The sequence below is a fragment of the Trachinotus anak genome, unplaced genomic scaffold (assembly GCF_046630095.1).
Source record: "Trachinotus anak isolate AG129_WGS33_773 ecotype Australia unplaced genomic scaffold, CSIRO_AGI_Tana_v1 ptg000020l, whole genome shotgun sequence".
Classification (NCBI taxonomy): Eukaryota; Metazoa; Chordata; class Actinopteri; order Carangiformes; family Carangidae; genus Trachinotus; species Trachinotus anak.
In genome coordinates this window covers 6,082,527-6,096,905 of record NW_027273871.1, presented here as the reverse complement: position 1 = coordinate 6,096,905, position 14,379 = coordinate 6,082,527, and the positions used below count along the sequence as shown (strand labels likewise).

At 40.4% G+C, this 14,379-nt stretch overlaps 1 long non-coding RNA gene across 1 annotated transcript; it reads right to left on the bottom strand.

Moving 5' to 3' along the window:
* Positions 1-484: 484 nt before the first annotated feature.
* On the bottom strand, positions 485-12,887 carry LOC139637561 (uncharacterized). Its single transcript, XR_011694621.1, has 3 exons — positions 8,867-12,887; positions 5,057-5,181; positions 485-751 (listed from the first exon to the last, which is right to left on the bottom strand). It is a non-coding gene; the product is annotated as an uncharacterized lncRNA (long non-coding RNA).
* Between the last annotated feature and the right edge of the window lie 1,492 nt (positions 12,888-14,379).

Here is a 14,379-nt window from a genome sequence, read left to right as displayed (position 1 = left end):
GGAAAAAATGTGTGCCAAAATAAACTCACAGAAATGTCAGATAATATGAAGGAAAGGATCCACACAGAAGAGCCAAATTCATATGAAAAACGCAGAAGATACAGAAGCACAGAAATGCATCATGAAGCTGCTGTTTTGATGATCTTTATTAGTTTATTAGTTTTTAGAATAAATGAATTGCAGCAGTTTAAATTGAAGGACATGAATACTATATAATAGAAGACGTTAATTATTTCTGCAATATCCATGAAGAGATTTAAAGTGTGTTTGTGATTTAATACCTTTAATATTTTTATTAGACTTTATTCTATGTCACTCTAATGTTCCTGGCTGTAGATGTATTTTGGTGTAAAACTCAAAACTCAAAAAAAAAAAAAAAAAAATATATATATAAAGATTTGATTGTACCTTTTCAACTTTGATCTTCTGCCTGTATTTTATTTAGTATGGGAGGAAATAAACCACACTGCTCCTGCACACTCACACATTTTATTTGTATATTTTACATTTCATGCAGGATGTTTTACAGGTGACTGCTCATAAGAGACGACGGCTCTGATGCACACGTTTACTCCTGATTTTACCGTCTTTCCACTGAAGCTGCTGCTGGTGCTGGTGGTGCTGCTGGTGCTGGTGGTGCTGCTGGTGCTGGTGAGCGGAGTGAAGGCTCATCCTCCTCCTCCTCCTCTCTGTCCCGTTTGCCACTCACATGTTACCTCTGCTGTCAGCGTGAAAAACACCATGCGGCCTCCTGAAAGAAAACCTGACACTGTTGATTAAGACGTCCACTACACAGAGATGAAATACAACACCGCTCATACTCCCTCCTCCCTCCCCCCACTCTCTCTTTCTCTCCATCTCTCTCTGCATCACTTTCTCTCCACTACATCTCTCGTCATTCTTTCTTTCAATTCATCATCTTCCTCAGACCTTTAACCAGAACCTTCCCTCTTTTTGATCTCTCTCATTTTCCCTTTTTTTCTTCTCTTGACTTGCTATCGCTGGACGTGCTGAAAGACCTGGGCAGCCGTAATAGTCTCTTCATATTTTGCTTTCAACCCCAATAGACTCCAGTCATCTCTCGCTCTCTCTTTCCCTCTCCCCCTCTCTCTCTCTCTCTCTCTCTCTCCCCCTCTTGCTGCTTTGCCAGGGGAAACATCCAAAATAGGTCACAAGGAGCCATCTTGGCCCTGTTATGAATTCTCCTCATAATTGTTTGTGTCATCATGTAGATTTTTCAATAGACACTGCTTCCCTCCTCTTCAGAGTGCTTACCCTCGACTCTACATTTCCAAACAAATACGTCCCGCTGATTCGAGGCCTCCGCATGGAAAACGCTGCAGAGCACATTCAGACCAGTGTTTATCGTGACAGGGGCTCTGACAGTGTATTATGTATCCACCTCTGGCCTGCACTGACGCCGTCACGCGAAGCTAATTAAGCCCATTGGGCAGAATTAGTTGTGGCGGCTCCTCCTCATTCTGGGAAATGTGTGGCAAACTGGGTCATGCCATGGTGGTGCAGGAGTCCCTCAGAGGCCCAGTGCCTGATGGGAGAAGAAACCCCACTTCGAGTCCTCTGTGGGTCTGGGTGAAGTGGAGCAGGACGGGGAAGAAAAGATGCTAAACGACAGCATTACCCTGACCGGTACCCTGCTGTACCCGAGGTCACACTGAGGTCAGATCTCACCTCATCAAGTTCACAGAAAAATTGTTTTGATATTAATAACTGAAGAATCCTCATTCAAGAAGTTTCAGACCGTAAATTTCACCAACGCTGAGCTAGTCGTCAAAGTCAGCTAATCACAGACACATGCTCAGTGAGAACTCGAAAAGATTCAAGGTTTGGTTCAAACTCATTTTTAAAAAAAATCACAAAAGCATAAACATTAAAAAACCTCAGATGACTCAGGTTAATCCACAGAACACCCTGTGTTGCAGTTTTCATAGAAAGAGAGAACCAGATTAACAGGACAGTGATTATGGAAAGAGGTTTTTTTTTTTAATATACTAATTTAAGTTTTGATGTTTCAAAGTCTGGAGACACACTGCACCAGGGATAAGAGAGAAAATCTTTAATGTGGTTGAACAGATCAGTTCCTTTATATCTCACAAGTGAAATTATCTTGTACATTTATTTAGTAAATCCTTGTAAATATTGAATTGTACATATTATATATTATTATCATCATCTTTTATTTATCTTTTTAGTATTTTTACAGACATCTTGCATTTTTTTCTTTCTTGTACTGTCCACTTTGTCCCCGGTGCGACTAATAAAGGACGACCTTAATCCTAACCTTAATCTTAAACTAAATCTTAAACTTAATCTTAATCTTACAAACTTTCACAGTTTGTTAAATAACACATCATAACCGTCTGAATGAAACCGTTTTAACTGATGTCTTTTCTCTTTTTATTTTATTTTACAACCTTTAGCTGCAGTGTTGTTTCTCATCTTGCATACATGATACACTTCACCTCTTTACACCAGCCTCAGTTTAATCAGTCAGTCAGTGATGAGTCCTCAGATCCGGTCTAATATCAAATCTCTATATCGAAGCTCTTATGCAGCAGTTGTTGTTCTCATCCATCAAACCCTGAATTTATATGATCTGTCATTTAGCCTCCAGTGATCAGCTGAACTGACTTTGTTGAATTTCTGACCCCGACACATATAAAATAATAACAACAAATTTGCTCTAATTTTTTTTTTTCAAAGGTCTTAGTCAAATTTAGGTAAAAATGATTTTGGTTAAAGTTGCTGTAGGTTTTTTGGCTCTAAGGTGAAGTTTTGTTTTAGTGCTTTGGATCAGTTTGATGTAAAGAATGACATAAAAAAAAACAACAAACATCCTGAAATGCTTCATGCTCAGAAAATGATCTGCATGACAGTTTGTCTTTGTGTAAATGAACCATCTGAGCTGACTCCAGTACAAACTCCAGTCAGAGACTCTTTATTGTTTGTCACTCAGGAGCTTCACCAGACCATTGACTTTTACTGCAGCCACTCCACATCAGCCTCTTTTTCCAGCAACGTCTCACTTTCTACTTCTTTGAGTTTCTAAACCGTGGAGTGGATCTGCTGCTTTCTTCTGTAATATATTGTCTCCTCCTCTGCCATCTATCCATTGATAAGTGATTGTCGTCTCCACCGACGTCTGCTCCCTGGTCTCTCTGGTCATCTGTGTCTCAGAGCTCCACAAACTGTCCTCTGGCTGCTGTAATTCTGCCCGTCCTCAGCCCATAAAGATAAGAGCAGGACGGCTGGAATGTGGAGCGGAGAGGTGACGGTGACGAGCTGAAGGGACGTAAACCGACATAAACGCCAACACGTTCCGTAACTACCTTTTACCTTTTTCTGTTTATCTGACAAATGGTTTGGACACTTTTTATAATGTCAGTTACACTCTGCAGGCTGTTATAAAATAAAACTCATTCAACCTGTGAACAGGTCATGACTGCAGCTGTTCCCTAAGAAGGACATTTCTTTTGTGCAGTTTTATTTTAATTTATTTTTAGCAGCAGCAGCAGTATTTTATTTTTAATTAAAAGAAAGAATCAGAAACTTAAACATGAAAAAGCAAAAAGAGAAACTGTTTGACTGACAGGATTTTCAGGAAGTGTAGTAAAAACCAAACTTATCACTTGGAGCTGCAGCTAATGAATATTTTCATGATCTGTTGATGGTCATTTCTGAGAGCCGGTGGCTGGTTTCCGTCACAACTGATCCGTCCAACAGTCCAGGAAACACAGATATTAATCCAGCGCTCACATCTGGATCTGGATCAACTTTATTTTTTTAAATAATTGTGCATCAATCTGTGAGAAAACTACATGTCTGTGCTTTTAAAGATTCATGGGGCTCTTGATAGCCAATAGGAAATTAGCAGATGATGACACCAACATACATCACTCATCATAAACAGTACGTACAGTGTAAAATTCATGTTCATCTGTTCATGTTATAAACAGCAGGACAAAGTAGTTCAGGAGTTCATGACATGAAAAATATTGTTTACATTTGGAGACTGTCCTGTAAAAAACGCTCCCATAGGTCGTCTGTCAGCAGGTTGTTATGACCCATGGTTACATTTTGTTGCTAGGCGACATCTAGTGGTCGTAGTGATGATGACAGGAGCAAAGGGAAAAGTACAGTGACGTAGTTTATAGAGCGACAGAGTCCACGTCAGGAGGAGGTTGGGGTGGATGGATGAATATGACACAGGAGAGCGGTGTTCGATTCCCATGTGAAAGTAGCAGTTTATGTTGTTTCTATTATCCATGACCGTTCGTTATTATTATTGTAACCATGACAACAAAGATCGTCTGATGTTGAGGAAGTAGTTATTTTAACCCAAATCACCATCTTTTTCTTAACCTAACCAAGCCATGACTGTTATTATAGTAACCATGGCAGCAAAATTAGGTATGTCGCTCTCGGTACAGTCTGAATGCTTATTACTGTAACCATGACAACCAAGGCCCAGTGCGCCTGCTGCTGTAGGGGCGCTATTTCAGGAGACAGTGCTATGGATTGTATCAGAAGGTGGAGAAAAACGACCTGTGCAGTTGTTCACATTGGAGAAGATGTGGTTTATATGTTTTATATACTTTTGCATGAACGTTGTTGTAATTGGGAATTTAATTTGGTTTTCATTTGTTATTTGTTCATTGTTTCATTTAGAATAAGCAATAGTAGTCTTATTTTGAAGGTTTAAATCTTTGCATGAAATCCTGTCGGGCTGTTCTCAGGGGAGTAAGACTCATAGACAACAAACAAGCAGGAAGCCTGGACAGAAAATGAGCCTCTGAAAGTTTATGCTGGTCACAAAGAACTTTAATGAGACTTATTTCCTCTTTTTTGTAGCATCCAGCCGACAGGTTTTCACTGCAGACTTGATTAGAAGTCTTAAAAAAATATCAGTAGCAAGGAAACCACTTGTATCTTTGCTTTGGAGGAATCACATGTATACAGGCTTTAAAATGCAGATAATATGAAAACAAAGGTGTAGGGCCAATAGGCCAAAGATCAGAGCTTAAACTCTGCCTCCTACCTGCTGCAGCTCAACCGGCTGGCAGACGAGGCAGATGAATGAGCTGACGGACGTGCACAGGATTATCCTCTGCTGATGAACCCACTGATATTCACTTTACAATGATATAATTCACATGTGAGGAGCTGGAACCAGAAAAAAAAGAAGGAAAGGTTGTTGATGGATAAGCAACTTAACTTGATCGATAATTTGGTGTCAAATAATTTTCTGACTGATGACTGTTTCAGGAAAACAAAGGTCACCGCGAGGTCAAGATGATACACAGGAAACATTTTAACGTCTGGAGAGGAAACATTAACAGTCTCAGAATATGCTTCCTAATTTTTTAGTGGTGCTTTTGGTTTCTTTACTGTTTTTTGTTTATGACGAACTGTTTACCCGGAAGGTTAAGTGGTGTTTATTCTGATAATTAATTCATCATTTTAGCAATTTATCAGGTTGAAAAACTAAATATTTTGTTCAATGTTTGAACTTATCATCATTATTCAGTTAATTAAAACATTTAAAATTTGCATTTTGAACTTGCGCACATGAAAAGGAACACGACAGATGTTTATTATTATTATTTAAGGTCTTAAATAACAAATGATTAATTAATAAATGAAAATCATTATTTTGTTGCAGATCTGAAATTTTGCCCATCATCGGATCACATGATGCAGCGTCAAATGTGTCGATAACAAGCTTCACTTATCCACATTGATCCTCACTTTATACTCACACTGCCCAGAAGCAGCAAACCAAGCCTCCCACCTCCACACACACACACACACACACAAACACACACAGTCGGGTTCTGTGCTCTGGGCTCGTGGACCACCGGCAGGTCGGGCTCTAATGATTTCACAGCAGCAGATTTAACAGAGGGTGGCTGCTCTGTGTCAGACGACCCCAGAGGCTTTAGAGAGGCTGACAGTCAAAACATCGGCATGAAGGCTTGACCCTGAGAAATCTGGAGGTGGAGACGGTTCAGGGACCAACTTCACTAAAAGCATTTTAATACTAAAGAGGCTGACTTCACTTTTCAGGTTATAAACAAGCTTTATAACCTGAGAAGAAACAGCAGCTTTCATAAGTCTCACATATGAACATTTTAGGCCATGTACATTGTTCTTAATGAACAGTTTCCTAATGTTACTGATGTATTCGTTCAGTTAAATGTCACTGTTCTAGTTTCTCATTATTATCACATATTCAGATAACTTCTTCCTCAGTGAATCCTGTTATTCAGTTTCCAAAGATCATCTCATCTTTGCAAGTTTAAGTATAGTAAGAATAAATGTGCACATCAAATTATGTTTTTTAATAACTTAAAGAAATAACGACTTATAGAAATTTAGTCTTTAACATTTATCATAAAAATATTTAAATAAATCTGTTCATAGAGTGAAACATAAAGAACATAAAGAGACATAAAGAGGCCTTTATTGATAATAAATGTCTTGTGGTGGTTTTGGAGATGTTTTTTACTTACTTTAGATAAGGCTGCCAGATTTTTAGAAAGTTGTATCTTTTTCTTAAAGCAGATTGGACAAAGTATGACGGAGCTACAGCGACTTCCTGTTTCAAATGCACCACGCCGTCAAAGCCACACGCTTCAACGGAAACTCACGAAAGCTTCATCAAGGTGGCAAAGCATCATCTGACCACGATTGGAGCAGATTGGACAAAGTGTGATGAAGCTACAGGATTGTGTGATAGTACAACTGTTCACTTCGGACAACCATCTATCCATGTTGTGAAAGACAGTCAGTGCTAATTGATGATGCTAATGCTAATATTCAGCTACATTTCAATACAACGTAGATAGTTGTACTCTTTTTTTATGTGTTTTAAAAATATGAAAATATTGACTGATTTAATTGGCAAGGCTAGTTTATTTGTTTGGCATATTTCAGTGGTTTCCCAACAACTGGGCCGCGGCCAACCGGTGGACCGCGAATATTTAGCAAGTGGGTCGACAAATCATTTGCAAAAATAAAATTTTAGTTAAAAAATGTATTTATAAAAAAAATTAACAAATAATGCTTTTAAATGTTTAATGTTTTACATTTTTTAATCATTAGAAATGTTTAAAAACTATCACTGTGATAAGCCAATGACAGGAACTGTTGTGACTGGCCGGACCACATGGTATACTTGTTTGCTATCTCAGTCTGATTGTGTTACATCCATGGCAAAAACTGCAGAATCAAGGTAGACAGCTGGTTAGCAACAGGAGGAATTAAAAGGAGAGAGAGTCAAGAGACAGATGGTGAATCAACAAGTGGAGGTAGAGAGCAGCTTCTAAATGTTGGATGGTTTATTTATCCCTCAGTTATCATATAAATGAAGAATTGCATCAGTCGGAGCTGTGTGACGGCTGTTGTGTACAGTCACACACTGTAGTGGTGCTGAGGTCATTGTGCTCGGTAACATAATTGCCCCTCAGGCTCTTAATGGCAGAAGCAGCTAGTTAAAGTCCTCGCTTGTCCATTCATACCCAGCTCTCCGCACCTCCTCGCTCTCCTGCTCATTAAAACGGTGAATGGTCCACAGATGTGGAGTGGCCCATTAGTTTCACCTGGAAGGAGCTTTGGGAGAGGTGAGGTTAAAGGAAGCGAAGTTAAACAGCGGGTCGAGGGCTTGGTTTCCCCGCTGGGGCCACCCAGGCTAAAAGCATCCGCGCTCGCAATGTTGTTCAGAAGTTGTGTTCGTCCGCTGACAGATGTTACCTGCTGGAGATGCTCCCAGAGATTCAAAGACAGGCTTGAGGGTATTTTCTTTTTTTTTTTTTTTTTACGACACACGAAAAAGAAATAGATAAATCTGCTGGTTCTGTTTCCAAAGTCCTGCATCAATCTTTGGCTGACAAACAAATCTTTTAAACCTGGCTCTACTTACAGGAGCGATGTGAAGAGCAACATCTCCAGCCCTAATCCTCAGCGGAGGTTATTCATTGTTTTAACAATGAATAATTGTTTTTTAACAATGTAATTTGTTTTGGAAGAGGAGTCACAGATCCTCAAAGAAAGTAGTTAATATATGATGGTAAAGTCATTTCATCCACACCAAGGTTTCTAGGTTTCTACACTCTATGGCCTGAGGTATGCGGCATCCATCTACCTTTCGAGGGTCGGGGTCTGTTTTTCATGGTTGAAAATGGAGGGAAATCTTAAAGCCATAAAGGATACTTGAATATGTTTGCTTCCAATCTGGGGAACGCTTTTTCCTGCTTCAGCATAACAATGAAATGGTTTCCCCAGTTTGGTGAGTAAGAACTTGATTGGGCCCTGATCTCAACCCCATCCCACACCTTCGGGATGAACTGGATCTCCAACCGCAAACAAAGGACTTATCGCCCAGCATGCTCTTTGGTTTTAATGGTAGCAAATCCCTGCAGCCAGGTTCCAAAATCATTCTCATATTATCTCATATTAGGTATTGGCTAATCTTAAAAGTCATGTACATTTTTTCTGCCACCAAACGTGGTTTCTTGCGGGTGGGTGGTGGTTATTGTTGCTTGACAAGAGCTTGGACAATGTTGTCTTTATGATACAATATGCGCTCTGAGCAGTGCTACATCTTCAAGGCAGATTGGAGGCTACAGTGAGTCGCTATCAGAAAGTGATGAGACGGGCCTGAGCTTGCTGGTTAGCGTGCTAACTTCAGCAGAAGAAATGACATGATAGAAAGCTGGAGACAGCACTTGTTGAGTAAAGGAATGAAGTTTGATGCTGAACTTGCAACATTTCTTCTGGACTGTTAAGTAAACAGCTGTTAATGCTAACATTAGCTACAAGTTAGCTATATAGCAATAGCAATACTTACAAATAGCGGATTTAAACAGGTCAGCTCTGATGAGAAAGGGTTAAAGCAACGGATTCTTGTTTCAAGTGTGGCTCGGTCAGATTTCTTTCCGTTTGTCTCGGGCCATGCTGAAACTCTTTCCTATCTGCAAAGACCCCAAAATAGCCTCGCAGCTCTGTGTCCCAGCTGGCATCAGGCCTCATGATAGTGTCAGATCAGCCTGTGGAATGCAGCGACAAGCTCTCAGACTCAGATTGGATGCTTATCATAGCAGTGTGAGCTCTGATTGGATGCTTATCATAACTGTATCCCGTTGTTGGTTCATGGAGTGACCTTTACGGTATCAGCGTGGGATGCCATCGCAGGGCGAGGTGGCCAAGACTGGACTTTCCCTGGTATTTTTTTCACACCTTTAGACTCCATCAGTAGACCAAGGCTTTGCAGCTGTACCATGTTGAGGACGATGAGCTGAGAACCTTTTAAAAATGAGGCAAAAGGCAAAATTACTGGATCAGTTGAAGGGAAGTTCATAATCTTAACAGAGAAAAGGCCTCTTCTAATTTTGCTTAAAAACCTCCCCTTTGGTTGCTGGGGGCTAGTCAGGGGTTTGGTATTTTGAAATAGGGCTTTGTTCAGGTGTAAATAATACATTCAATATGACAGGACAAATGATATATTTCAGTGATTAAGTCAGAACACAGTTGTATTTACTTGGAGGAAGTGCTGAGCATGTAACAATATACATGCTCATTAAACTCACGGAGACAAATAACAGTCAAACTGTAAGTCTCCGATTTCTGGATTTCTCCAAATCCCCTCTGACCTTCAGAGAAAATCAGAGTAATGTCATCACTTGAGACTAACTTACTTGGTTGTGGCTCCTGGGAATGTGCTTCATTGCCTGACTGTAACTGTGACCTGTGTTTAATTTAGTTTACAAAAGCCGTGTTGTATTTATGTTTCTCTCAGTGGCTGATCTGGACCTTCTGCTCGGAGACAAACAGCCTCTGTCCTGACAGTAATTCAACCGAACCTTTACTGTATGTGTATGTGCAGTCAATTTGTTGCTGATCTGTTGAAGTCATCCAGGTGAGCGGACATGCAGTAAAAGTTAAAGGTTCTTCAGTCCTGACGATGTTTCCTCACTCATCTAACTGGTCTCATTGATTGTGTTGGTCTGACATTATCATTATTTAGTCTGGTTCATGTTACACACCGTATCTATGCAGTTACTTTGCATAAGTGACAAAATATAACAACCAGAAGAATCACTGCTACAGCAGGACGCAGTGGGACATTCGGTGCAGTGACAAGTAGAGTTTTTGAGGTCAGGGTGGAGCTCCAGTGGCTTCAGAGCTTAAAGGAGAGTCACAGTAGTACGACAAGAGGTTCATATTTAGCCATATTTTGGTTGAAGTCTTGGCAGAGGTGGGTTGTTTTCTGCTCAGCTGAGTAACTTTTTGTACCATCAGCATCAGTTTCTACCTACAAAGACTTTGGCTGTAATCCACAGCTTTAAACTGAAAGGGGCAGGTGCAACAACAGGAAGTTAGTTGTAGTTTGGTTGCGTAATCAACACACTCCTGGAGGACTTAAAGGCAGGCCACTTTAAAACCTTTACTGCCTGAACACAGCAGAGTTTTAACTCAGTCAGATCTGAACACAGAGACATGATACACATAATTTTAGATTCAGTGCAACTCACAGTTTCCAAAAATATCATTACCACTGATGTGCATTGCAAATAAACAGCCATCATCCGCCTGTGTAGGAATCCTTGAAAAAAGTACCTGCAGAACTTCCCTGAGAATCACCAGGTTTTTATGTTTCCTTCAGGATCAGAGTGATCCAGTGATATTATCCATCCATCCCTGGGTACGCAGCAAACAGGAACAACAAATAAATAATTTGGCGTACTTAATAAACAAATACAAGCTGAAAAAAGCTGCCCCCCACTTTTTTGACCATGAAGTTCAACTCAGTGCAGCTGTTGCTCTCTGTGAAAATCAACTTTTGCCTTTCAAATGAATGTTTGATTATAATGGATTAAGATGGATTTTGGGTGAAGTACCACTTAGATATTTTCTTAATGGGACAATATCTCAAAGTTACTACCTACTTAAAACACTTCAGCACTGGCTTTAACATTCAGCAGTGTCGACCGCCCCTCGGTTAAACTGTTTAAAGAGGATTTGGAAACCTTCTTTTCCATAAACTGGTCACTCATACTAAGACATGTGAATGTAGGTGTGACTCATGTCTTTGTCAGAGCATGGTGGCTAACGCTGCTCCTCTCAGCTACCTTCTGTTTACTCCCCACTAAATGTTTTGCAAGATGAAAAATTTGGTTTCCAGACATCTACAACAATCCTATATTGTGGTTTACTATATTCAAATACTCTAAAGATGATTATTATTTAAAATTGCAGCTAAGATGTAGCTGACTGCAGAGCTGTTGGGTGCGATTCTGTGGCTGGGACATAAATCTGACCATGAGTACTTTGTGGCTGCCCAGGTCAGTCCTCCTGTGGGAAAAGGGAGATGAGAGACTTGGGGTCAATCTGGGCTAAGCCCTGCTGGTGCCAGCGGACCCCCTGGTTCCCCTGACAGACCCTGAGACAGTGTTGACATCAGACCCGGGTCAAAGACTGTCTCAGAGAGAGACGTGGTGTGAGGTAAATGCATCAGGTAAGTTTTCAAACAGCACACAGGAGGCGGACAGAGACGTAGATAAGTGGACAATTATAAGTCTAGAGACAATAAAGCAGCTGAGCACCTGAAAGAAAATGTGGAGTTTAGTTTAGTTTAGTATATGTATTTTTGATGTGGACATGAGTCATGATGTGTGTAGCTGATGTTTAGTATGACCTTGAAAAAAGCTCGCTAACTAGCTTTTGGTGTCAGTCCCTCAGAATCAAAGAGCGAATCTTTAATTTCAAAGCTGCCTTTTTCAAACTGATGAATCACAGCGACCGTCATGTTGAAACAATTCAAGATCTGAACGATATCCAAAAAAGAAACAATTTCATATTGTGATTTTTTGGCAGACACAGTTTCAGTTGTTATGATCATTTTTGCATTTAACTTTATCTGAAAACAATATAAAAATAAGTCTGTGATACTTGTTTGGTCTTGTTCTCTTACATCTGGAGAGTATGATTTATAGGCCAGCGCGTCTCTGCAGCACCACTGTAGCTCCTGTAGCTCCTGCGATTTGGATATTGCACTTGGCCCTATTTTAATATCGATATTATTATATTTCAACTAGTTCAGGATAATTGATTAACAGAAAATTAATCAACAACTCTCTAGAAAATCAGTGTATCGTAACCAAAATGTCAAACTGTCATTGGTTCCAGTGTCTCAGCTGTGACAATTTGCTGCTTTTTTTTGTTTTTGTGACATTAATCCAAATATTTGGAGGTTTTGTGATGGGTATTTTTCACTATTTTGTTATAGATTATATGATTATCAATTAATTTAGATAATAAGCAACAGATTACTGATGATAGGAAGCAGTTGTTAGTTGCAGCCTTGGAGCTGGAAACAGACCACAGCACAACACAACACAACGGGTTGACTTTGTCTCTATTGTTAATGTTACTGCAGCTACTTGATTTACTTCCTACATTTCCCAGGTCGACTTCCAGTTCCTCAGTTTGCTCAAGTGAACAAAGCAGCTTGTGAGAGAACAGATTACTTACAAGGTATGATTTGTGTGTGTGTGTTTATCATTTCATATGTTTACTTCTCTCAGATGTGTAGTTCATAGAGGAAACAGTGACCTCGGACCACTCCATGTGGCGGCCACTTGACAGAGCGCTGAGGGAGACTTGAGGGTTCCTGCAGACGTGGAGCAGAGGGAGTCGACCGGATCCCAGCTGATCAGAGCGGAGCAGAACCCGGCAGAGCTCAGTCCAGTAAACCTGAGTGCAGGGTTTGGGAGCTGGAGGCTGAGGCGCGATCCCGACGCTCCCTGCGCCATTTTCCCATTTCCCGGCTTTTCCATGTCGACTTCGCTCTGCAGCCAACGCTGCTGAGGAAAAACAGACGCCTCCTCTGCTGCCGCCCTCCCCCTCCCCCCCCCACTCCTCCTCCTCTGCCGGCTTTCTTCTCCCCCCCTTTGCCCCTTGGGCTTTTTTTTATGGCAGGGCTTCTAAAGCATGACCTCTGCCATGCATTAGGCTGCATGTACACATCCATACACAACAAAATAAAACAAGAACAGTATGTGATAACGTACGAACTGAGCTGCTGAACGTGCTTATTGTTGCTCAGATCTTTCTGTGAGGTGAGTCCAGCTCCCAAACCTTCATCTCTGCCAGCTCTCGGCGGCGATAACAGCATTTTGATTTATTCTCTGCAAAACACATTTGTACTGTAATCCAATCAAACGGCAGCCTCAGAGAGTAAGAAATCATCTTTGCCTTGTGGAGATTTTCATTCAGCTCTTTTCTTACTCCGCTCGTGCTGCCTCGTCTGGCCCCTGTGGATCGTCCGGCTCGTTGCTGCGTTATGCAGGATGACAAGCTGTAATTTGGTGTACACATTTACCTCATTTGCATGAGAGGCATTTGTGCTGCCTGCCGCCGAGCCGAACGAATTACAGCAGCGGTTATTCTCAATCTAAATAACGGAGGCCGAATTATGAGCGATGCTGGGAAGTATGGGAGTAGCTCATTACAACAGAGCAGCTTTCTGTCAAGTTGTGGCGTCCGGCGTCTCTGTTTGGTCGATGCTGCCATTTTGACTCCTAAACAGTCCCTGACATAACCACTGAGCAGATTACAGGCACATATAAAAGAGAAAGGAAAAAGAAAATCACCTGACTGAGAGAAGAGGAACGATCATCACGAGCCAAAAATCCAATCTGGACAACATATGGGACTCTGACCTTTGACCCTTCATTTGGAATAACTCCCAGAAATCTAAGGAAGAGCAACTGAACTCATTTTGATTATGGAGCATGAAATGGAATAAACTGTGATAACAAATTAAATAAACTTATAGATGAACAGATTAGAAAACAGGGTTCAATACAAACAGACTTTAGTGCTTTAGTGTAACACAAGTGAAAAAGCATAACACAGATTTATCAGTGTGATCTGTGGTGCTGATAAAGGAAAGATTGTCCTGAATCATCGGAGGCTACAACCACACAACTGCATTCAAGTTTTAAAACCACACTACTCTGGTGTTTTCAGCCCCCACAACAGAGACTTTTGGAAATGCTGCTGCCCCCCCCCATTCGGAACTGTAAAATATGACAAATATGTCACCTTTATCATTATCACATCATGAAGATATAAGTTTCTAACGTATATGAAATACCCATAGTTCAATTTTCATATGAACATATAATATATATATTTTAAAATACATATATTTTACATGGTTTAAAATGCTGCAACCATGTATGTTTAATTTCCATATGCAAATTTATTAAAACACCATATATTAAAATATTTTTTTTTGTTATTCTTATATGTTTTCTAATTAATTTCTTAGTAATTTTAAACATTTCTATCTTCCCA